A 25,891-nucleotide genomic window follows, 5' to 3' on the forward strand; every position below is an offset into this window, starting at 1 on the left:
AACGTGGCCTGCCTACACAATTTTTTCCTTCTACCTGTCCTTCCAATATCCAAGCGACTATTCCAGGATGCCTTAGTATGTGGCCTATAAGTCTGTCTCTTCTTTTAACTATATTTTTCCAAACGCTTCTTTCTTCTTCTATTTGCCGCAATACCTCTTCATTTGTACTGATTTTGTACATTTTGTATCCACTTCATTTGTATCCACCCATCTGATTTTTAACATTCTCCTATAACACCGCATTTCAAAAGCTTCTAATCTTTTCTTCTCAGATACTCCGATCGTCCAAGTTTCACTTCCATATAAAGCGACGCTCCAAACATACACTTTCAAAAATCTTTTCCTGAGATTTAAATTAATTTTTGATGTAAACAAATTATATTTCTGACTGAAAGCTCGTTTAGCTTGTGCTATTCGGCATTTTATATCGCTCCTGCTTGGTCCATCTTTAGTAATTCTACTTCCCAAATAACAAAATTCTTCTACCTCGATAATCTTTAAACCGATTCGATACTCTGCCTATTAAGAAAGGTATGATTTTTTTTCGAAACACCATTTTTTCCACCCCCTGGGCCAATGGTTTGTGATATCAAAACATTTTACTAAGATACGTTTTACGCCCTTATCCAAAGTAGAGTAGGAACTTTAAACAAATTTGATATTTTACTTAATAAGAAAGTTATAGCGATATTTTATTTTTTCGAAAAAGCCCTCCTATTTCCACCCCCATGGTCCGATTTAACATGTTAACGAACTAGACGAAGATTTTGGGACCAGTTATTTTTAAGGAACAATTATTATGATTGGCGCAAAATTACGACAGCTATCATGTCCACAAGAATACAAGAATGTATGTATATATATATATATATATATATATATATATATATAATTCTGAACTGACGTTGGTTTTTGGGTCTGGGGGATGTGAAACGCGAAGATATGTCGAAATATTCCGGAAGTCGAATCATGGTATTCATTACAATTGGTAGCTTTCTTATGAAATCTACCTAATTCTTCAATTAATTTTTTAAACTATCTGAGAAAAAATCTTATATATGCATATACATACAATTTATAAAATTTTAAGTTCTCTTTAATAGTTTTTTAATGTTAATTTTTAATTAGAAATATTTTGTAAATCTAATCGGTTAATTTTGATACTATAATATATCCTGTTTGTATAGCGTAACCTTTAGAATAAAAATGTATACATCCTTTTGTATAAATTATGTTTAAAGTACACGGGACTAAATGTATTGTGTTTGTCGTTAACAACATCGATGTGTAATTTTTTCCTTCATAATTTTGTTTTTATTATTTTTTTGTAATTTTAATTATTATTCGTACATCGACCCTTCTTTATACAAAGCGAAAAAGCCTTCCAGCTTCCTATTAATGATAATACAGCAGTACAATGTATTGTGGTATAATGAAAAGTTTTTCCGGTTTTATCAATCCAGCGGCTCGGTGTTGCCAAATATCGATAAATTTACTTATCTTCGTAATTTTTAAGGTATGTAATTGAAGTCGTAGTGTAGCTTTAGCTTCAAAGTAATAAAAATACATTATTATTTTATGAGAGGGGGACGCGATGAAAATTATAATTGAAAATTGGGTCGCAAATACTGAAAGGTTGCAAAACGCTGGTCTAGAAAATTGCTTCCTCGCAGCAAAGTATAATCTGTATTAATAAACTCTGTCTGTATCGCGTCTCAATCAACGATTTGAAGAGAATTAAAAGATGGATATATTTATCTCGTTGGATTTAATACCATTGAAATTTTTTTAGGGTTTCCAAGGGGCTTCAAAAAAATTATTAAAGTATTTCTTTTTTATTGAAATTGAAATTTCTTTACGTTCTCAGGTATGAAGATTACGAAAATATTATCGTGTATAAAATTTATGGCTCTAAAATATTCAAAATTGGTATATCAATTTCATTGAAATTTAGGTACTCTTTAGTAGTGTATCTGAAGTTATATCTATGAAAATTTGATCTTGGTTGAGTAATCCTTGAGTTATGCTAAATTTAATTTCGAAAAAATTTGGGCGCTGCAAGTTAGAAGTATAATTTTTTTGATGCTGCAAGTTAGAACGTTTTGACGTTTTTTTATCAACGGTTACCTATTATTAACAGTATTAAACGAAATTAAAAAACAATGAGATTAGTAGATTAATAGTAGAAGGAAGATTAAAGAAAAACAAACCGACATACTTGGCGATTATAGACCTAGAAAAGGCATTCGATAACGTAGACTGGAATAAATTTTCAGCATTTTAAAAAAATTAGGGTTCAAATACAGAGATAGAAGAACAATTGCTAACATGTACAGGAACCAAACAGCAACAGTAGCAATTGAAGAACATAAGAAAGAAGCCGTAATAAGAAAGGGAGTCCGACAAGGATGTTCCCTATCTCCTTTACTTTTTAATCTTTACATGGAACTGGCGGTTGATAATGTTAAAGAACAATTTAGATTCGGAGTACAGTACAAGGTGAAAAGATAAAGACGCTACGTTTTGCTGATGATATAGTAATTCTAGCCGAGAGTAAAAAGGATTTAGAAGAAACAATGAACGGCATAGATGAAGTCCTGCGCAAGAACTATCGCGTGAAAATAAATAAGCACAAAACAAAAGTAATGAAATGCATTACAAATTACAAAGATGGACCACTGAATGTGAAAATAGGAGGAGAAAAGATTACGGAGGTAGAAGAATTTTGTTATTTGGGAAGTAGAATTACTAAAGATGGACGAAGCAGCAGCGATATAAAATGCCGAATAGCACAAGCGAAACGAGCCATCAGTAAGAAATATAATTTGTTTACATCAAAAATTAATTTAAATGTCAGGAAAAGATTTTTGAAAGTGTATGTTTAGAGCGTCGCTTTATATGGAAGTGAAACTTGGACGATCGGAGTATCTGAGAAGAAAAGATTAGAAGCTTTTGAAATGCGGTGCTATAGGAGGATGTTAAAAGTCAGACGGGTAGATAAAGTGACAAATGAAGAGGTATTGCGGCAAATAGATGAAGAAAGAAGCGTTTGGAAAAATATAGTTAAAAGAAGAGACAGACTTATAGGCCACATACTAAGGCATCCTGGAATAGTCGCTTTAATATTGGAAGGACAGGTAGAAGGGAAAAATTGTGTAGGCAGGCCGCGTTTGGAATATGTAAAACAAATTGTTAGGGATGTAGGATGTAGGGGGTACATCGAAATGAAATGACTAGCACTAGATAGGGAATCTTGAAGAGCTGCATCAAAGCAGTTAAATGACTGAAGACAAAAAAAAAAAGACATGTTTAAACCAAATTAAATTAACGAAAAGTCAGTCTTTAAATTTTATTATTGTTCATTACTTTTTTCCTTTTTCATTAGGTTGTGATAAAATATGTACCAATTAAATATCTACCGGGTTTTTTTTTACTTACTACGACTCAAACTAAAAATACTTCCTCATGGGAATATATAAGTTACATCACGGTAAATTATTATAATTTATGTTTTTTAACAAAATTTATGGTTTTCAGGATATACATACATACATACATACAAAAAAATATGAAAATACATACATATAAAAATTAATATGAGAGTTCATTTATCCGATTTGTCTAATTGAGAATAGATTTCACGAGAAATCTGTGATTCTATTCCTACGCAATATTTTTTTAAATTATATTTATGTAGTCGTATATATCAAATAAGTATGAAATCGTAAAGGTTATTCTATATTTTCATAAACTAAATTTTATTATTAGTTTAGGCGTAATAAGTAAAAGTCTAATAAATATTATATAACATGTTACAAATTATGTTGGCCTAAATAAAATTTAATAATTTTTACATTAACTTTTGAAATTATTTACGTAATTTTCAATAAATGAACTACTTTTACATTTCCGTTTTTTATTCAGTTTCCGGATTATAAAAATACTAAAAAAAACATGATTTACTAATTACCTCGATCGTTATGTTTATTTATTAACTTCTCTCTCTCTCTCTCTCTCTCTCTCTCTCTGTGTGTGTGTGTGTGTGTGTGTGTTTGTATTATAATTAGAAAATGTTATATAGGAATATGACGAGAAATTTTGATAGAATAAGAAAAAATTACAAGGTACCGAAATTGTAACTTAACACCTTTCGAATTAACGATTGTGACGCGTACCATCGTTTCGTGGTAAGTTGGAAACATTTCTATTATTCCCTTTTTTTTAAAAAAAAAAAAAAAACTGTTATTAATGAAATTACTACTTCATTGAAAATTACTAACAACTGAAGAACATAAGAAAGAAGCCGTAATAAGAAAGGGAGTCCGACAAGGATGTTCCCTGTCTCCGTTACTTTTTATTCTTTACATGGAACTAGCAGTTAATGATGTTAAAGAACAATTTAGATTCGGAGTAACAGTACAAGGTGAAAAGATAAAGATGCTACGATTTGCCGATGATATAGTAATTGTAGCCGAGAGTAAAAAGGATTTAGAAGAAACAATGAACGGCATAGATGAAGTCATACGCAAGAACTATCGCGTGAAAATAAACAAGAACTAAAGAAAAGTAATGAAATGCAGTAGAAATAACAAAGATGGACCACTGAATGTGAAAATAGGAGGAGAAAAGATTATGGAGGTAGAAGAATTTTGTTATTTGGGAAGTAGAATTACTAAAGATGGACGAAGCAGGAGCGATATAAAATGCCGAATAGCACAAGCGAAACGAGCCTTCAGTCAGAAATATAATTTGTTTACATCAAAAATTAATTTAAATGTCAGGAAAAGATTTTTGAAAGTGTATGTTTGGAGTGTCGCTTTACATGGAAGTGAAACTTGGACGATCGGAGTATCCGAGAAGAAAAGATTAGAAGCTTTTGAAATGCCGTGCTATAGGAGAATGTTAAAAATCAGACGGGTGGATAAAGTGACAAATGAAGAGGTATTGCGACAAATAGATGAAGAAAGAAGCGTTTGGAAAAATATAGTTAAAAGAAGAGACAGACTTATAGGCCACATACTAAGGCGTCCTGGAATAGTCGCTTTAATATTGGAAGGACAGGTAGAAGGAAAAAATTGTGTAGGCAGGCCTCGTTTGGAATATGTAAAACAAATGGTTAGGGATGTAGGATGTAGAGGGTATACTGAAATGAAACGACTAGCACTAGATAGGGAATCTTGGAGAGCTGCATCAAACCAAGTCAAATGACTGAAGACAAAAAAAAAACTACTTCATTATAAATAATACAACTTTGACGATCTTCGTGGCGAAGTTGTTTTATCTGGCGACAGATTCTAGGTTCGAATCCCGCGATCCGATATCATACGCGAAAAAATTCATCTTTCATAATTCATTCTAACCGGACGATTAGCTTGTAATCTCAAAAACAGTTGTAGGACTTTTCTATCACTTATTTAATTCAATGATTCTAACTAAAGCGCGCGCGCATACTGTATTTATCGCGCGGGTGTGGCGGTACTCATGGCGACGGTCGGCACTAACTAATGTAATTTCACAACTTAAATAGAACAAATTTAATTTGTACCGGTCGGCAGACTAGTTTAGCATCGAGGCTAAACGCATCAGGTACCGAGTCGACCGGGCGATCGAGTTTGAGACCCGTTACTTTTTTTACTCTAAATATTATTCATTTATTTAATTCTAACGCTCACCTATGACGTCACAACATAGCGGACGACTACAACAGCATTTTTTTTTTGGGTGGTGGTGCGATTTTACAAAAATTTATTTTTGCAAATACTATTATTTTTTATTATTAACAAATGTGCCTAAGAAAAAATGACTTTAATTAGGCGATATCTCGACATACTGAAAGTGACCTTGCTCTACAGTCTCACCCCTTTGATTTTTAAAGTTAAAAATTTAACGGCACCGATGCCTCATATATATATAGAAGTAATCTAAGTTTGGTCAAAATTTGTCCATTACTTTCCGAGATATAAGGTGATTTGGAGGTCAACACCGAACACATACGTAATGCGAACATCAACATCCGGGAAATTTCATTCCTGTTTTTGGGTTCCTTAAGTGTGAAAACGTCAAGATCCGGTAAAACCCGCTTATGCCCAAATTGGACCGATTACAATACTTTCCCTTCTAGAACTGTAGCTCTCCTTTAACGCCATCTAGACAGGAAAGTAGTAAATATATAAATTTCTTTTGCTTTTAATTTATCCAGATGTATATAGTATAAAACGAAAAGAAATTATTTCTATTACTAACCGTTCAGGGTTCGCTTCGCTCGTTTTTTCCGTCTAGCCAGGCGGCTCCGTCACTGCGTTAGTTTCCTCGTGCTTGTAAATAATACTAATAAATATAATTCAATCCTGTTCAATTTATAAAAAGACTATCAGTGTATTCTAATTTCTTCAAAAGTACAGTTTGATTATCTCGATCCCATAGGGTAAGACACCCGCCTTTTGACGCTTCCGGTTGCCATCCCGATCGCTCCTATCCCTGATGGGCTTTAACGACAGTTGTATTTCGCCCTCTTTTTAAATCTCATAGTAATAATCCAGGCCTCGTTGGGATGCCACCGATGTAAATTCCCCGGTAGACATTTACATCATCGTTTTATTATAAACTCAGCCTTTGCCTTCGCTGCTGGGCTCATCCGGATATCTTGAATGTCCTACATCGTTGCGCTCTCAACTGGCTAACCGAGTTCGCGGAAGCACAAACCCCGCGCCTAGTTCTATATTTTATAGAACCAATTCGTGTGAGAATGTTATATAAATTCGAGGCAAATGAATAATAACATACCATCAAAAATTCGCAACAACGAAATTTATTCCTAGTTGTCCCTTAGTGAACTCAACTTCACTTCATACCACTGACGTTGTTTCATTATGGACTCAACAGTTTGATCTTCCCAACCCCGTAGGGGAAGACACCCGCCTAGTGACGTTCCGATCGCCACACCACCTCCCCCCCCCCGTTCATAGCCCTGTTGGGCTTTAACGGGAGTTGTCTATCGCCCTCTGACTTTTTACATCTCATAGTAATAAGCCTGGCCTCGTTGGGATGCCACCGTTGCAAATGTTTCGGTAGATATTTGCATCGGTTATTTAATAACTCAGCTTATTGCCTTCACTGTACCCCTCGTCCGGACATCTTGAATTTCCTACATCGTCACCCTTTGAACTAACTAACCGAACTCGCGAATGCGCGAACCCCGCTCCTAATTTTACTTATTATGAGCCAGTTTCGTGAATGTCTCGTAATTCGAGGCAAAAATAACACAACATACCACCAAAAATGCTGATCGCAACAACGCAATGTAGTCCTAGTTCCCTTGGTGAATTCAGCATAAAGCTTGAAATAAACCCCTGACTTAGGTTAATTACGGACGCTGGTCTGGTCTACCAGGGAGAGGCGGATTGATCTACTACTCCCACTCAGCTCCATCGCAGAGTCCCGCGTGACATTCACCACAACCCATGCCTAGTTTGATCATCTCGATTAACCCCCCCCCCCACCCACCACCCGAGTGGAGAATATCCCGCCAACGTAGCGTGTCCGGTCGCTACACCACCCACTCTGTTCCTTGCCAGTAGTGGCTTAAACGGAGGTCATCTTCTTGCTCTCCGTACTGATCACATTCCACAGTGTTCACTCCGGCCTCGGGATCCTAGTTTGGTCAGCTCAGGACTCAAAACTTTGAACGATCTGAAGTATGCAGGTTTTAGAATAGTCGGCCCCTAGGTATAAAAAAAATATTAATTACCACCCGTCCTTCTTACGAATAAAAAAATACTTTTCACGTTTGTTAGCTTTACCCGACAAAAGCTTATTTGTTATCTTTTTTTACTTTATTTTATATTTTTTAATCAAATAACCGGAGGCAGGTGCAGCCATTCGTGTCACACACAACGTAACAATGGCAGATCCTGTGTTGAGATTGAGCCGCTTCCTTTTTTTTAAAGCGTTTGGCGTTATTACTTCTTCGAGATATGTAAATTTTGATACTCTGTTTATTTACCTGATTTTCGAGAATATTGAGTATTTATAATTTATTTTTTTATCGTCGGAGAACCGTTTTTTTTTTTTTTTTTGAAAGAAATTTGTAAGCCTGTTTTATTTGTACATTCGCTTAATTTCTGGACTTTAATTCCAGTCTTGTCCGTGTCTTTTGTAAATATCGCGGTATCATTTGCTAATAAGGTAGTTTTTATATCTCGTTTTAATATTTTCTACAATATTTAGTTTTTCGAGTTCTTTCTTCCATTCTCTAATTACTTTTTCTAGAGTGCAGTTAAAGAGGATCGAAGAAAGACCGCCGTCTCCACATCAGACGTCCTGTTTTTATTTCAAACGGTTCAGAAAGATCTCCAAGAATTTTAACTTTGGATTTTTTAAATTCATGTAATATTTTATATAAGTCTCGTGGTATATCAAATCGTAGGCTTTTTAAAATCTATAAATTTTGGGTTTCTAATTTTGCGGTACTGTAAAATTTGTTTTAAATTAATTATTTGTTCCGGGTCTAAATCCTCCTTGGTATTCGCATATCTCTTTTTTTTATTATCGGCTGTACTTTGTTTAGCAAGGCTTTGGAAAGAATTTTATACGGAACCGATAGAAATGAGATCTCTCTGTAATTATTAATATCTTTTTTATGGAGCGAATGTATTAACGCGTTTTTCCATTTTATCGGGATTTTCTCTTTTTCCAAGATTTCTTTTAGAATTGTTTCCGATATGGAGCCTAATTCATCGCCCGCATACTTTAGCATTTCTGTTATACTATTCATTTCTCTTCACAAGTTTTGTTATTCTTTCTTTAAAGATCTCTAATTTCTTTTAAATTTGGAAATTGCGAATTTTTATGTTTTTTCGTTATTTTTAATAAAATTAAAAGTTTCTTTGGAATCCACGCAATGGAGATCAAGCATATAACATGTTGTTTTAAGTATATACTTGTAAATTTACTTGTTAATATACTTTATTAACAATATATATATATATATATGTATACATTTTTTCGAATTTTAACCGAGGATTCTCTTCAATATAATAATTAATAAAATACCTGAAGGAATGCTGAGTAGTTTTGTTTGTATTTGCATAAATTAATTAAAAATTTTTTATCTGTGCGTGAACATTTCTTGATTAGTACAGTAGAAGTTAAATGACCTACATAAACCTTGTTGGTTAGTATAATAAAGGTGTTATGAAAGTAGTAAGAATTTCTTTCATAAATTAAATCGTATTTAAAAATGCGGTTGGTAAAATTATGAAATGTAATCTTTTAAAACTTTTCATTTTAAAGATATTACTTTTGTTTGATCATTATTTTGAAAAAAAAAATGTGATTACAATATTTTTGAAAAGGTCTTATGATTTGAGAAAAAAATTAAACGAACTTATTATGTTGACATATATATATATATATTACAATCTATAAATAAAAATAATTACAAAAGCTAAAGTTAATAAAATATACGCTACTAAAAAAAATTAACTACTCCAAAAATTTCTATACAATAAAAAAAGAAGTTAATTCTATTACCGACTCTTCGAAGAAAAGTACGGTATTGATTTCGGTTGCATGGTGGGTTTTTGAGGGGGGGTAAATTAAATTTTCTTTACGTTTTGTGATACGAGGAGTATGAAAACAAAATTCTCGCTTCGGTCGCCCGTCCCGTCTAGCCAGAGGACTCTACCCATTGGACTCCGTTGTATCCAAAAACTGATGCTTGTGAGAATAAAAATTAAAACCTTTTCAATTTATTAAAAAAATATCACTGTATTGTAATTTTTTCAGAGCGATAGTTTGGTCACTACTGAACCAAAAATTTGAGTGATCTAAGAATGTGGGTTTCAAAACAATCGACTTTCATCTTAAAATTATTAGTTATTACTGGTTACTCGTATAAAGTAAGGGTAAAAATGTATTTTGCCCGGTTTTTGGCCCGATTAGTGGTTACCGCTAAACACCACAAGGAAGTGACCGTACTACGTTTCTCTTTTTAAAAAAAAAAATGTAATTACTTTTATTTTGTGTTTTAGTCTAGTAAGCGAAGGCAAGAGCAGCCACTCACGTCGTACCTACAGTAAAAGTGGCTGCGTTGGTTGAGTTGCCGCGTCGGAAACCGTCACACCACTTAAAAAATCTGAATTAAAAAAAAAAAATGGTATTTAGATATTTATCTGAAGAGTATTTACAAACCGCAATACAGTGGTGCCTTGAGATACGAATTTAATTCGTTCTGTGATCATCGTCGTATGGCAAAAAAATCGTATCTCAAAGCAATTTTTCCCATTTTAAATTATGTAATATATATTAATGCGTTCTAGCGATATGAAACTAACCCAAAACACAGTTAAATTACATATAATATACACAATTTGTATATAAATAAACGAGTAATAACACACATAATGTTTATTAATTAATTTATTAATATATTAATAACACACAATGTTTATTAATCATCACTTTAACGTCGGGCCTTTTTGGCCTCACTTTCCTTACTTTCACTGTGTGAGACCTTCACATGGTAACGATCAAGAGAGGTCTGTTTCTGCCTTCTTTTTAAAATGTTACGAAAGAATGTGAGACACCTATCATCAAATAAGGCACTCGCTCTCCCTGTAGACAATTTCTCTGGGTGTCTTTTTCCACAAAATCAGACACTTCCTGATATGATGATACGAACGCAACGCTCATGCTTTGCAATAATTTCATGTTTCGCTTCCATCGAGATCATTTTCTTAGGCTTTTTCTTTTCACCAGTTTTGTCTTTAATTTTGGGATCCATGGTTAAATAACAAAATATGCAGAGTACAGTGTATATACTATCCAAAATGACACGAAAAACAAGCACAAACAAAGCGAATAACATGTCGTGGCGGCCATACAGAGGACTCTGGTCTCAACAACCAAACAGAGCGACATAGCGGGCAGAAGCGCCGGGAGGAAAGCTGAGCGAACGCTCTGCCATCTAGGGATCACCTATGCAATTATCGCACATCGCAAATTCGTATCTCAAATTTTTCGTTGTATGTCGAGATATAAATTTTAGAATATTTCATGTTGTATCTCAAAACATTCGTATGTTAGGACATTCGTGTCTCAAGGTACCACTGTATAGTGAATATCTAGTTTAGTATAGTCAGAAATGGGGAAAATTTACAATCATTTGTTTATTTATTTTTACCTTTCTTCAGCCTTTTCAAAGTCGAATTTCGAAAAATCTAGAAATTGCTTTTTAGATATTTAAATTAAAATTACACACACCAAAAATCAAATTGGTATATTCGTTTGTTATCGAAAAACTAAAAAAAAAAAAAAAAAGTAAAAAATAATATAAATTTTCATTGTCGCACTCCACCATTTTAACCTTTTAAACTCGGAATTTCTAAAAATTCTTTCTTTTGTGGGCACTTACACCGTAAGAAGAACGTGTATATAAATTTTTATCAATTTATCTTTAGTAATTTTTGGTGGGCGTTGATGAATCAGTCAGTTGCAAGTTGCTTTTATAGGTACAGATACATATATATAGAGAGAGAGAGAGAGAGGCCTATGTATGAAACGTTGTGGCTCGAAAATCTACGAAACTACTAAATCAATTCCATTGAAATTTAAATGTGCTGTAGAAGTTTATATGAAATTGTGCATATGAAAGTTTAATAAAGATTTGTTGAGTTTTTCTTGAGTTATGCTCAATTTAAGGTCGAAAAAAGGTGGGCGGAACAAGGTAAAAGCGTTAGTTATGATGCTGCAAGTTTAAACGTTGATGTTTATTATTATAACGATTTTCACTATTTACCAATTGATAGTAGCACACGATTGTAAATTTTATTAAAATAAAATTTTAAATATAAATATTCGAATAAAACATTTTAAACTTCTTTATTTTATTAGAAAATAAAATAAATAAAATAAAAAATAAATATATCATTAAAATACGGTTATAATAATTTACTTTTGTTATAAACAGAAAATATATTTTACCTCTTAGTTTTCTCATTTTTTGTATAAGTTTTAGTTAGAATGACTTTATACTTTTTCAAACGGAAACAAAATATAATAACGAAAAGTTGATATTCTTGCGCAATTCGACGGGAAAATTTAAAAAAATTTTGACTTTTGAAGTCTACTAAAATTTTCTACTAAAATTAAAAACAGCTAATCATCATATTTTCAATTATTCAATTATTATATATTTTGAACAGAGTTAAAAAGAAAATCAAAATTAAAAGAAGGCTTGAAAAAGTAATAATTTTTTTTCTTCGTGAAATATTTTTACTTCCTTGTACAAAGTAAAGGAAATATTGAGATCGCGAAAAATTTCGGTTTCTAGATTTCAACGGAAATATCCATTTTAACCATTTCTGAATCCATTTTCACTAGTCTCGGCGTGACGTCTGTACGTATGTATGTATGTACGTACATATGTATCTTGCACAACTCGAAAACGATTTGCTGTAGGATTTTGAAATTTTGGATTTAGAACTGTTGTAAGATCTAGTTGTGCGTTTTCCCTTTTGATTGCAATCGACTGAACCAAAAGTGTCCAAAAAAGCTCAAAATCCAAAAAAATTGGATTTTGGACTTTTTTTATGCAGTAATAAGCCCTCATCGAGAGCTTTTCAACGATATATATCATTAGTGGTACTTATTTTCTTGGTTCCAGAGTTATAGCCAAATAAAATTTTAATTAATGAAATATTTGGATCTTAGGGGAAGGCACATCGGTTCGTGATTCGAACCGATGGAAAATTTTGGGGTACATAAATTAAAATCCAATAATGTGTTAACAAAGATGGTAAACCGATTTATAATACGAAAGGTAAAGTCGATAGGTGGATGGAATATTTTGAAGAGTTATACGGAGAAAAGACGCGTTCGAGACAGATAAAAGAGGAAAATTGTGCATCAAACCAGTCAAATGACTGAACACAAAACAAAAAATTACTCCTTTGTACGAAGTACAAGAAAGTATTGAATCGCGAAAAATTTCGGTTCTCAGATTACAACGGAAATATCCATTTTGACTAGTTTCAGCATGACGTCTGTACTTACGTATGTATCCCGCGTAACTCAAAAACGATTAGCCGTAGGATATTGAAATTTTGGATTTAGGACTGTTGTAACATCTAGTTGTGCACCTCCGTTTTTAATTCCAATCGACTGGACCAAAAGTGTTCAAAAAAGCACAAATCCCCAAAAATTTGAATTTTGGACTCTTTCGAAACTGCAGCCTTGATTAAGAGCTTTTCAACGATATATCATAAGCGGTACTTATTTTCATCGGTTCTAGAGTTATAGCCAAATAAAATTTTAATTAATGAAATATTTGAATCTTAGGGGAAGGCACATGGTTCGAATCAGACTTCATCCTTTTTTTTCTTTTTTTTAATTTAAATATATTGGTTTATTAATAATTAATTATTAAGTTCTTATTGTAAAACCATTTTTACCATGAATCAATAAAATCAATAAGAAAAAATATCAGTAGTTATTAATAAAATAAAATTTATGTACTTTTCATTTTAAAAACAATGTGTAAATGTATTTAATAGGTGTACAAGGAAGTCATGTGGTGTCCATATCAGATTTTTAAGCAGGTTTAATTTTTGTATTTATTTTTTTTAATTTTATAATTTTTTTTTAGTCTTATAAAAACCGCTACCCGTATTAAGGCAAATCATATGCAAGAAAAGGAGACGAAATTTCCGTCTTGTTTAAATAAAAGAATATATTTATATGCAGTGAAACGATGTAAAGAGACTGGTACCGTGTATGAGTTAAGTCTCACTGGAATGCCGGATTGTCTATTAATTATCGTTCAAAATTTCTCTTTTTTAATCAGAATGACATCTAGAAATGATTATTTGGTGAAAAAAAAATAATGAAAGCTGTCAAATTTGCATAACTTTCCCGGACTTGTTCAAGACAAATTTTTGTTTCAAATACGCCTTCGGTTTTTTTAAAGTTAGTTCTTAGAAGTGCAAAAAGAAGATAGAAGGTAGAATTTAGAGTACAAATAACACAAAAAATCAAAATTTTAAGTAAAAATAAAATTGGATCTGATTGGACTTGGATCGGACTTCGCGGGCTTATCAAATGGGCGACCCCGTTCCCTGACCTTACCTTACCAGTAGGGCTACTTAAAGAACAGAATTTATTCCCGCAAAATCAACACCCTACAGGACCTGAAAGATATGATTATTGAGGAGTTTACTGTTGTTCCTCGTGAATTGTGTGCGAAACCGTATGAAAATGTGTCTACGATAACAGGACTGTTTTGATGCTAATGGCATGCAAGTTGGTAAAACGATGGAAAACTGATATTAAAGTGTTTTTTCTCAAAATAAGCAATTTGTTTTACACTGCTAGAAGTTATGACGTGTTAAAGTATGGACTACTGCTTGTGAGCCATTCTATGCTTATTGTTAATTTGACAAAAAAACAAAAAACAAAAATAAAGTGCTGGGTGCCTGAGCGGTAAACGTGGATAGCGTGTTAAAATTCTTATGTGGAAAATTGATAATAATTTAATATCCGACCGAATCTATTATATTTTAAGGCTTACAACTCCTAAATACTGTTCTGTTTTAATTGGGTTATAACTAAAAGCATGATCTGATCTGTTAATTAATGTGTAATTCAAGATATAAATATATTTACACGAATAAGGAGAGCAGTTGTATAAAGACCTCGTATCAAGAAATCTGTACTAGATACTTACTGAACTTTAGAATACTATTGGAGTCAATACAAAGATGTTGAACGTTTACGGGAAAATAAATAGGTTTTATTTAGAAAATAGATTTTTTAACTTCTCTGCGTGTAAAAAAAAATGTTTTTTTTTTTTGTATTATTATAAGAAATTTACTGGGTGTTTAGATCACAAAAAGTCAGTACTTTAATTCATAATATTTTCGTAAGGTACAAAATAAACGAGAATTTTGGTTATCGAAGAGAGGTTACGCGGATTTTTACTGTAAATAAATAGTTGTAATCATTAGATATTAATAAAAAAAAACCAGAGAAAGTCTTTTAACTGTGAATTGTTTCTGATGTACGGCTTACACACACAACTTAATTTAAAATATTTATCATTTTATTTAAATATAATATTTTTTCGTTTATTTAATTTAATAATTCTAACTAAAGCCCGCAAGCCGTATTTAATTCGCACGGGCTGGCGGTACTAGCGGCGACGTTCGGCCGACTGGCGTAGCCGCTAGGTATAACACACCAAGCACCGAATCGACCGGGCGATCGAGTTCAAGACCCAGACCGCGTTACTTTTTTACACTTTAAATGCTATTCATATATTTAATTCTAACGCTCACCTGTGACGTCACAACATAGCGGACGACAACAAAATTGTTGGGGTGGAGGTGCAATTTTGTAAATATTGTTTTTTTTTAATCGTTAACAAATGTGCTTAAGAAAAATATGAGTTTAATTAGGCGAAATCTGAGATACTGAGGGTGACCTTCCTCTACAGACTCACCTTCCTGATGTTTTAAGTTGAAAATTTAATGGCATCAGTGCCCCATATATAGAAGTAATCTGACCAAGTTTAGTCAAATTCGATCTAATAGTTCTGGAAATATAAGGTGGCTTAGAGGCCAACACCGAACACATACACACGTACATACGAACATTAACGGAAAATTTCCATCCGGATTTTTGGGTTTCTTAGGTGGCAAAACGTAAAGATCCAGTGAAATACGTGAAGATTCAAAACCTGAAGATCCGCGTATGCCCAAATTCGACCGATTACAATACTTTCCCTTCTAGAACTATAGGTCTGCTATAGTCCTATCTTGACGGGTAAGTAAAAATTTGACAACAAATTTATAATATTTTTCTAAAGCAAACTTTAATATTTTTAAATAAACCAAAAAAGGTTTTAAAAATAAAAAAATCTGTTATTCTTTTCTCTCCTCCCCCATCTCAAAAATCACTTTATAAGAAATTTTTTTGAGTTTTTTTACATCTACTATGTTAAACGAAAAAAGATTAACAAAAAAAATTCCTCCTACAATAAATAAAAAGTTATCAAACGAGTATTTTTATTTATTTTTTGGTCATTCACACATTACTTATATTCCTTGGAAGATGTAATAAAATAATCGGTTGAAAAATATGCAATAAATAAAAATATAGTGTTTTGATTTTCAGAGAAGGGGGATTTGGGGAGTAATTATTTTTAAAAATTTTAAAATAAGCTTGTAATAAGGATGAAAGTGGGGTTATGTTTGTAAAATTTAGAGAAAATTGACCCCAACCCACCGGGTTGGTCTAGTGGTTAACGCGTCTTCCCAAATCAGCTGATTTGGAAGTCGAGAGTTACAGCGTTCAAGTCCTAGTAAAGCCAGTTATTTTTACACGGATTTGAATACTAGATCGTGGATACCGGTGTTCTTTGGTGGTTGGGTTTCAATTAACCACACATCTCAGGTACGGTCGAACTGAGATTATACAAGACTACACTTCATTTACACTCATACATATCATCCTCATTCATCCTCTGAAGAATTATCTAAACGGTAGTTACCGGAGGCTAAACAGGAAAAAGAAAAGAGAAAATTGACCCCAAAAAACTATTTACTCCACTTCTTCGAGATATTAATCTCAAAATGCCCCGAAAAATCGTCCCATGTACAAGAGTCTGTGTGCCTAATTTCATCGAAATCTGTTTATCCAGTCAAAGGTTATTAAATTTCAATCGTGCCAACATACGTACGTGTATTATCCCCCACTTTTTTTTTGGGGTGCTTAGATCATGAAACGTCCAGAAATGCAAAAAATCTATACCCCATTTTTTGATTGATTACCATACTTTCTTCTAGCAACACAGATCTACAGATATGATACCAGGAAAGTTAAAGATGATTCATACATTTTCGAATTATTATTACAGGTTTTCTTGTAATTTCTTGGCTCTTAAATTTTATTATTATTATTTTTTTAATAAAAAAAGGATTCAAGAACATGTTAAGAGTATATAATTTTTCGTTTCTTTTCTTTTCAATGATAAAGCGTTTTTTTTTCACCGTACAAGATGGCGTTTTACGATTCTAAGCATTGTAAATCTGAAGGGCATTCAGAAGAATGTGAGTCTATAGGTTAATGAACAGGTTATAGACTTGTTGTATTTTATATAGCTCTTCGAATGCTAAATTTTATTCATTGAAATTTTTTTTTTACTAAAGGAAACAAAAAAAATGTAATGAAGACATTCACATGACTTCCTTGTACGCCTATTAAATTACATATACAGATTTTTTTCTGCACTTCATTTAAAATTTCATTTGAAACTGAGATAAAATCCTTACCTCCAATTCTTTAATAAAGTGGACAGTTACACGATTGCCTTGTGGTGGATTCACATTACATCATACTTTTTTTGTGGTGTCCGTATCAGCATTTTATATTAGTTTATAGATTAATTTTGTTTCAAGTCTGTCAAGTAGATATGCGGTGTAAGTGAGAACGTGTCGGATCCGTAACCGTGCGTACATCGGTTCGAATCTGACTTCAGATACATTTTTTTTTTTTTAACTTTTTTTAATAATTTAAATAAATTGGTTTGTTAATAATTATTAACCTCCGATTGTAAAAATGTTTGAACTAAAATGAAAATGTACATAAAATTTTACTTCACTAATAACTACAGATTTTTGTTTTACAAATATATTTTTTTGTATTGTTATTATTGAATTATGATTGATAATTTTTTTTACACAGGTTAATAATTATTAATAAATCTATATATTTAAATTTATAAAAAAAAATGTTAGAGAAAAAATGGAGATGAAGTCGGATTTGAACCGATATGCCTTCCTCTTGTAAGATTCAAATATTTCATTAATTAAAATTTTATTTGGCTATAACTCTGGAACCGATGAAGATAATTACCGCTTATTACTGCAGTTAAGAAAAAGTCAAAATTTATGACTGATGAATACAGATTTTTGGCCCAGTCGATTGCAACCAAAAGGTGAGGTGCACAACTAGATGTTACAACAGTCCTAAATAAAAAATTTTTACGGCTAATCATTTTTGAGTTATGCGAGATACATACGTACGTACGAAATTTTTCCCGATTACGATACTTCCTTTACTTCGTACATGGAAGTAAAAAATGAATTTAGAAAAATAATAAAATAATGTTAGATAAAATTTATCAAAAATAATTTCCTTTGAGGTACAATAGCAGGTAATGTTGTCATTTTTATTCGGTGTGTTCCCGGTTCGAATCCCAGCGACGCTTAATTTTTTTTTATACCGAAAAATCTTCTAAATTGAATTAATCTTTACAGTTTTAAGATTATATAGTAAACTAGCATTCCCGTCGCGGATTCGCCCCCGCTATATGGTTATTTTCCGTCGCAGACAGGGCACGCTTCATTCGCCCTTCTCGTCTGGTCAGAGGGGCTTTACCCATGTGTTTATAAAATTCTGCTTTCATGCTTGTAAGAATAATAATGATAAATAAAAATTAAAGGTTGTTCGGTGTACTGTAATTTTTTAGAGCAACAGTTTGGTCAGTACGGGACCAATTAATTATCGCGGCTTCGTTCGTAAAGTACATAATCAGAATTACAAATAAAATGCGTCATAATGTTACAAAATTTCATAAAGATTGTTTCAGTAGCGATGAAATAAAACTGCAAAAATATAAAAAAATTATTTATTTTTTTTACCCCTTAAAATATTAAATATCCCATGAAAATAAACAAGAACAAAACAAAAGTAATGAAATGTAGTAGAAATAACAAAGATGGACCGCTGAATGTGAAAATAGGAGGAGAAAAGATTATGGAGGTAGAAGAATTTTGTTATTTGGGAACTAGAATTACTAAAGATGGACGAAGCAGGAGCGATATAAAATGCCGAATAGCACAAGCTAAACGAGCCTTCAGTAAGAAATATAATTTGTTTACATAAAAAATAAATTTAAATGTCAGGAAGAGAGTTTTGAAAGTGTATGTTTGGAGTGTCGCTTTATATGGAAGTGAAACTTGGACGATCGGAGTATCTGAGAAGAAAAGATTAGAAGCTTTTGAAATGCGGTGCTATAGGAGAATGTTAAAAATCAGACGGGTGGATAAAGTGACAAATGAAGAGGTATTGCGGCAAATAGATGAAGAAAGAAGCGTTTGGAAAAATATAGTTAAAAGAAGAGACAGACTTATAGGCCACATACTAAGGCATCCTGGAATAGTCGCTTTAATATTGGAAGGACAGGTAGAAGGGAAAAATAGTGTAGGCAGGCCACGTTTGGAATATGTAAAACAAATTGTTAGGGATGTAGGATGTAGAGGGTATACCGAAATGAAACGATTAGCACTAGATACGGAATCTTGAAGAGCTGCATCAAACCAGTCAAATGACTGAAGACAAAAAAAAAAAAAATTAAAATTCAGGCAACTCGAAAATGATTTTTAGATATTTATCTGAAGAGTACTTGCAAGTCCCAATCAAGAAAAATATTTCGTTTAATGTAGTCGGAAATGGGGAAAATTTAATCATTGATCGAATTTTTTTATCGTTTGTCACTCTTTTCAAGCCCAAATTTCAAAAAATCTAGAAATTGGTTTTTGAGAAATTCTCAAAAGATTACACACAAATCAAGTTGAAACTTCATTTTTTAACGAAAAAAATAAAAAATAAATTTCATTGTTACTTCACATTAAACCAAACCTGGGATTTCAAAAAAATCTTCCATCAAATTATCATGTCATTTTTGCTGGGCGTTGATTACACTGTTAAACGTAATTTATATTTCCTAACATGCGATACATAGTTTTAATCTGTTTTTTTGATGCTAAAAACGAATATGAACTCAGAATCATTCTATTACCCACAATTTTTGAAAAAATTTTAAATTTTAATTAAAGGATTTTATTTTTATTTTTTCAACATATATTTAGCATTTTAAGCTCCTATATTGTATTTTGTTAGCTCATTTTTTATCGTTTAACTTTGTTAACATAATTTGTAAGCTATAAATAAACGATGCTAGACAAAGAATTAACTCGTATCATAGTCACATATGATGACATATGTACCTATGATTTGGTGTGACCTAAAGGATCATGTAACCGATTGTTACTTTTGTTTAATAAATGTGTCTGGAATTTCTAAAAAATTTAAACGTACTGTAAAATATCCTTCATTGCAATCTGCAATCAGGCCTGTATCTTACAGTGTAATTATTCCAGACTGAATGTATGTTCCGAAAGCAGCGATGAAGAATCAGGCGGTACTGAAGACAACAATGATTTTGATTTTGAATTATCTTCCGATAAGCCACATCTTATTTGACAAGGTGAATTAAATGACTCTGTTAGGGATTTAAATTTATCAAAAAATCAAGGTGAACTGTTAGGATCAAGACTGAAAGGTTGGAATTTACTTCAAAAAAATATCAAAATTTCGGACTTTTGAAGCCGACAAAGAGAACTTTCTCAGTCCTTTATTAATGAAAATAATTTGGTTTATTGCACAAATATTGATGAAGTTATGTTGCACTTAGGACAAGTTCATAAACCTAAAGACTGATACGTTTTCATAGATTCGTCCAAGTATAGTTTAAAAGCGGTTCTACTACACTACTGTAACAAATATGTTTCCGATCGCTTTTATGGTATTAATTCGGACATTTTCTTAACTGCAGTAATAGGCTCTCATTAAGAGATTTTCAACAATATATCATATGTTGTACTTATTTTCATCGGTTCAAGAATTACAGCCAAATAAAAATTTAATTAATTAAATATTTGGATCTTAGGGGAAAGCACATCGGTTCGAACCAGACTTCTTCTCCTTTTTTTTAATTTAAATATATTGATTTTATTAGATTGTAAAAAAATCTTTACGATAAATAATAATAACAATAAAAAATAAAATGAAAAATACCAGAAGTTATTAATGAAATAAATTTTATGTGCTTTTCATTTAAGAAAAAATGTGTATATGAAATTTAATAGGCGTACAAGGAAGTCATGTGGTGTACATATCAGATTTTTTTTAAATATTTTTTTAGAAAAAGTAGTGTAAGTGACTGAAAATTATATTTTGGGGACGATATTGGTGGGTGGGGAAACCGATCACAGTGAAAAAAATATCGATTTTTTGAATTTTTTAAAACTCTTTTTGGTTTATTTGAATTTTTAATAATAATATTTTAATAAAATTTCATCATAATTCACCTCTCCTTAATAAAAATAAATTTTAGGTAATTTTTGTATCGGTTGGAAGTTTTTTAGTGCAATTTTTTTAGTTTCTCTTACGGAATTTTAGAATTTTCGGTAGAGAATCACAAAAAGTAAAAGAAATATCGATTTGTTTGAATTTTTAAAATTATTTCACGTATCCATTATTTTTCTGTTTTATAAAAATAAGTAATCACAGCTAGAAAAATATTATAATTTTGTTGTAAGCTATTTTTTTAAGTCCAGATTTCATTTTGGTACTAACACAATTTATTAAACAGTAATTTGGTAATGACATTTAATAAAAAAAATCCGTATTTATAAAATTGGAAAAAAATTTTTTTTTACTTTTTAATTAGATTTTTTATATCAATTTTATTGTGTTTTAAAATTATTTTAATACTTTTTTAATTTTTATTGACCGTAAAATATTAGTTGATTTACAAAAAATGTGTTTGTATGAAAAATACCATTAAAAACACCGAATTATTGTAGTTATCTATATTTTTATAGAAATAATAAAATTAATATAGATAAATAATGTAAATGACTACTATAGAACGTGAACAAAGGATTTCTAAAATGTTGGGGTAAGAAATTTCTTTTTTATAATAACTTTTATATTATACAGGATGATTCAAGAGAATAGGGCAATACTTTGACAACTCATTCTAGAAGCTAAAAATAAGAAAAAAATTTATATAAACATAGGTCCGAAAACGCTTCGTTAGCGAGTTATACAGGGTGAACGATTTCGCCTGTTTCAGTTCCCCCTGGTAAATTAAGGCTTTCTGAAATTTTGAGAAGGTCAATTAAGGGGCAAATTCAATTGTTTCTTATGGTTTTTGAGCTGGGAAATCGAAAAAATAGATCCCAGAACTGTATCTTGCTTAGTTTCTAAGATATTTCATGTAAAACTCCAAAAATAGGGTAAAAAACATTTTTTTTTACGTTTGACGTACAATAGCGTTGTTAAATTGGCAATAAATCATACATTTTTTAAACGTAAATTGTAGAGAATTTAATTATAAGAAGATTTATGTCAATAATGTCAACAGAAAACAAATAAAATTTTAAACACGTCGACTCTTATTAACAACAAAACTGATTAATTTTTAACAGATTAAAAAACTTTTTCGTTATATACAGTAAAAAATAACTGGAGGAAGAAAGAATACTTACTGTTTTTTATGATAATGATAAAATGCTGCTTAAAAGTAGTATTTCATGCGGTTTAATAACTTTCAAAAATGCCACCGTTGTGTTCAATGCACTTTTCAACGCGTTGTACTAGATTTTGTGTCGCCAGTTTAACGGTATCTTTGCGTTCCTTGATTACAGCATTTTAATTTTTTATAAAATTAAAAAAAAAAAATTAAAGAATTAAATAATTTTTTTGTTTGTGATTTTTTTTTGTTATGAAAGAAATGAATACAAACAGCTATGGTCGTTAGCCTGGTTTAAATTAGTAGCGTTTGAAAAAATACCGTGCCTTCAATCGGGATACGAACCCGGGATCCTCCGATCGATATGCTGAGAAGCACTAAAACGGATGTTTAGCGTTTAATTTTATTTCATTTTTTTTTTTTTTTTTTTAATTTATTTTACCCAATATTATTTTTATTCGAAAAAACTGTTCTCATTGTTTTAAAATTGTTAACAATTTTTTATTGTTATTTAAATACAAAATTTAAAAAGTGTTATTTTTTGTAATGTAATTTTTTTTATTAATCCCATTAAAAAAAAAAAAATAATGACATCTTTTTTTTTAGTTATTAAAAATAAATTTAAACATTAGAAATAATTTTTATGCTTACCTTTTGTTTTATTTTTCTATCTTTAAGAAAATAATCCAAGCGGAAGAAGTAGTGTAGTCGATGAAGAAAAAACAAAATAAACCGTATTGTCAATATTAAGTAAAATGTGTTTTTTTTTTTTTTTATTTCAACGTTACTTGGTTGATATCAGAGACAAAACTGTTGCTGATTTAGTTGAATTTCTTCCTCGACAACAATAAAACAATACCAGATTCAGGATTGGCAGGATGTTCCCAGAAGAAATGGTGGAAGGGATAAGATACTAGAAATAAGAATGGAAATGATGTTAACTATAATAATAGTAATAATAAGAAGGGAGTCGTGAAAAGTAAAAGAAAGATGTGTATATGTTTAGAATATCGAAGAAGTAGAAGGGGTGTTGAGTTTGGCGGGAGGGGAGGTGACCGTTTTAAAAAGAATAAACAAAGTCAGTGTACGCGATGGTTATTTCAATGGTGGGGGTATCGGAGCGAGGAAGCGGTTCGTCTTCTACTTGAAGGTCATACGTCACTTTCTCATAAATGATGTTAGGTTGTCGGTGTTACCTTTAGTTCTTCTTTATCTCTCTTATTTCCCTCCTTTTCTTTATACAACTCGTCCTTCTATCAGTTCTTCTTCATTTCCAAATTAATTTTTTTTTTGTATTAATGAAAAAATTATACCTTCCTGCGGTACGGATTGTTTTTTGAAATATTTTTTTTTAATATTCATATTTTTATCCGTTGCCAATATAATATTTTAATTTTATTTTTATTATTATTCTTTTATACCAGTACAATAATCAAATGTAAACGAGTGTTTCAATTTTTTTTTTAGTTAAGATATTTTTAACTTTCCAGCTATTATAGTGCATTATATTAGGAAACTAACGTAATTGGTTAAAATATTTTTAATAATTTGTTCATCTTCTCTAAATATTTTTGGAATTAGCGTACCGTGAAACGTTACTTACAAAAATATAAACTTGTAAAACTTTCTTAGAGTTTCTTATTTATTGATATATAGAAGAAAAATAATTACATGGAAAAAAGTTACCAAGATTTCTTTCTTGTTTGGGTGGGGTGGAGGTAATGTACGATGAAGTTTTATTGTGTATGTATATGCGTGAAAGCTGTGCATCAGAAACAACCCACAGTTTTAGAAGTTTCCCGGAACGCGGCTATAGCCGCATCACGGGAAAGTACTACAACTGTGTTGTCAGATTTTTGGTTGATTGCCATTATTTCCTTTTTGCGGTATGACTTTCAGAGTTAAATGACTCGAGAGTTAAAAGTAAAAGTGCAGAGAAGAATTATGACCGTACTGTTTTTGCTTTATATCTCCGGAATGAGTCCAAATTTTCATGAAAATTGATAAAAATGGTTTATATATTATACAGATTTATCATAAAAGAATGGTGGGGTTTCAGTAATTCATTGGAAGATTGTAGGGAAATTTCTAAATGTTATATCGGTATCCCTGAAAGCCTTTAACCCAAAAGTTTGTTTATCAGCAGTTGTAACCACAACGTCAGTTCTTGTATTGTTGTTGCGGTGAGTTTAGCGAGTTACTATGTTCTCGGATAAAGACAAAGCAAAGTGTGTTTTATTGATGGCCGAATTAAAATACTATTTCAACGTGCGTTTCGACGTGAATTCGGAAGAGATCCGCCACGCAAAAATAACATAACACGTCGGTTCAAACGATTCGAAGAAACCGGATCGGTTAAGAAACAGAAATCAACCGGCAGACCGAGTGTACCGGACGAAACGGTTGAACAAATTAGACGATCGGCAATTAGAAGTCCTGGGAAGTCCATCCCCCGTCGAAGCGACGAATTAGTTATTCCAAAATCAACGGTTCTCAAATTTTTACGTAAAAAACTGATATTACACGCTTATAAAATCCAGATACCGCAGGAATTGAAACCCGATGATGGTGTAAAACGTTACGATTTCGCTCTTGAAATGTAGGACAGAATAAGTGAAAATGAATCTTTTTAGACGATATACTTTTTACAGCCGAAGCTACATTCCACGTGAATGGATGCGTTAACAGACACAATTCACGAAAATGGGGCTCTGAAAACCCACACGCAATTATCGAGAACAACGCGATTCGCCTAAAGTTAATGTTTACTGTGGTGCGATGAAAAATCGTGTAATAGGGCCTCTCTTCTTTGCCGAAAAAACAATTAATGGAGTCGCGTATCTTGACATGTTAACCGATTATTGCTTTCCTCAGCCGGATGAACTCGAAAACATTCATCGACTTCATTTCCAACAAGATGGTGCTCCCCCGCACTTCAATGCGTCGGTCACGGACGCTTTGAACGAAACATTTGGAGATCGATAGATAGGCCGGCAAGGACCCGTACTTTGCCCTCCAAGGAGTCCAGACCTGACACCTTGTGATTTTTTCTTGCGTGGGTACATCAAAAGGGTTGTTTATACGGAAAAAATTCGCGACCTAAACCGTTTAAAAAACAGGATTAATGAAGCTATGACAACCGTTAACGAAGAAATGTTAACTAACGTGTGGAGAGAAGTTGAATATCGTTTGGACATTTGTCGAGCGACTAAGGGCGCACATATTGAAATTTATTAATTATATAAATAAATGTTTGTGAAGACAAATTTGAAAAATAAAAAACATAAACTGTAAAAATCGCACCATTCTTTTATGATAACCTTGTATTTTGTAAAAACAACATATTAGGACATCGAAAACATTAGATCAAATATATTGTTACATTGAATATATTGTAGGGGGTTTCATAACCTATATTTAAGATTAATGTAATTAATAATGATTATTAATTCCACTATCTCCAATCAGCTGTTCATAATTAAGGTCGGAAAGGCTTTTGGAAGAAGAATTTTT

The 25,891-nt window shown here is 31.8% G+C and overlaps 1 protein-coding gene across 1 annotated transcript in view; it reads right to left on the reverse strand.

The window, feature by feature from the left end:
• The window catches only part of LOC142332961 (uncharacterized), a 71,756-nt gene extending 48,512 nt beyond the window's left edge, over nucleotides 1-23,244 (reverse strand). Inside the window, exon 1 of the mRNA XM_075379682.1 lies at nucleotides 23,030-23,244. The gene's annotated coding sequence lies outside the window, so the exon portion shown is untranslated. The remainder of the gene's footprint in view (nucleotides 1-23,029) is intronic.
• Between the last annotated feature and the right edge of the window lie 2,647 nt (nucleotides 23,245-25,891).

This window comes from Lycorma delicatula, chromosome 12 (assembly GCF_047948215.1).
Source record: "Lycorma delicatula isolate Av1 chromosome 12, ASM4794821v1, whole genome shotgun sequence".
Lineage (NCBI taxonomy): Eukaryota > Metazoa > Arthropoda > Insecta > Hemiptera > Fulgoridae > Lycorma > Lycorma delicatula.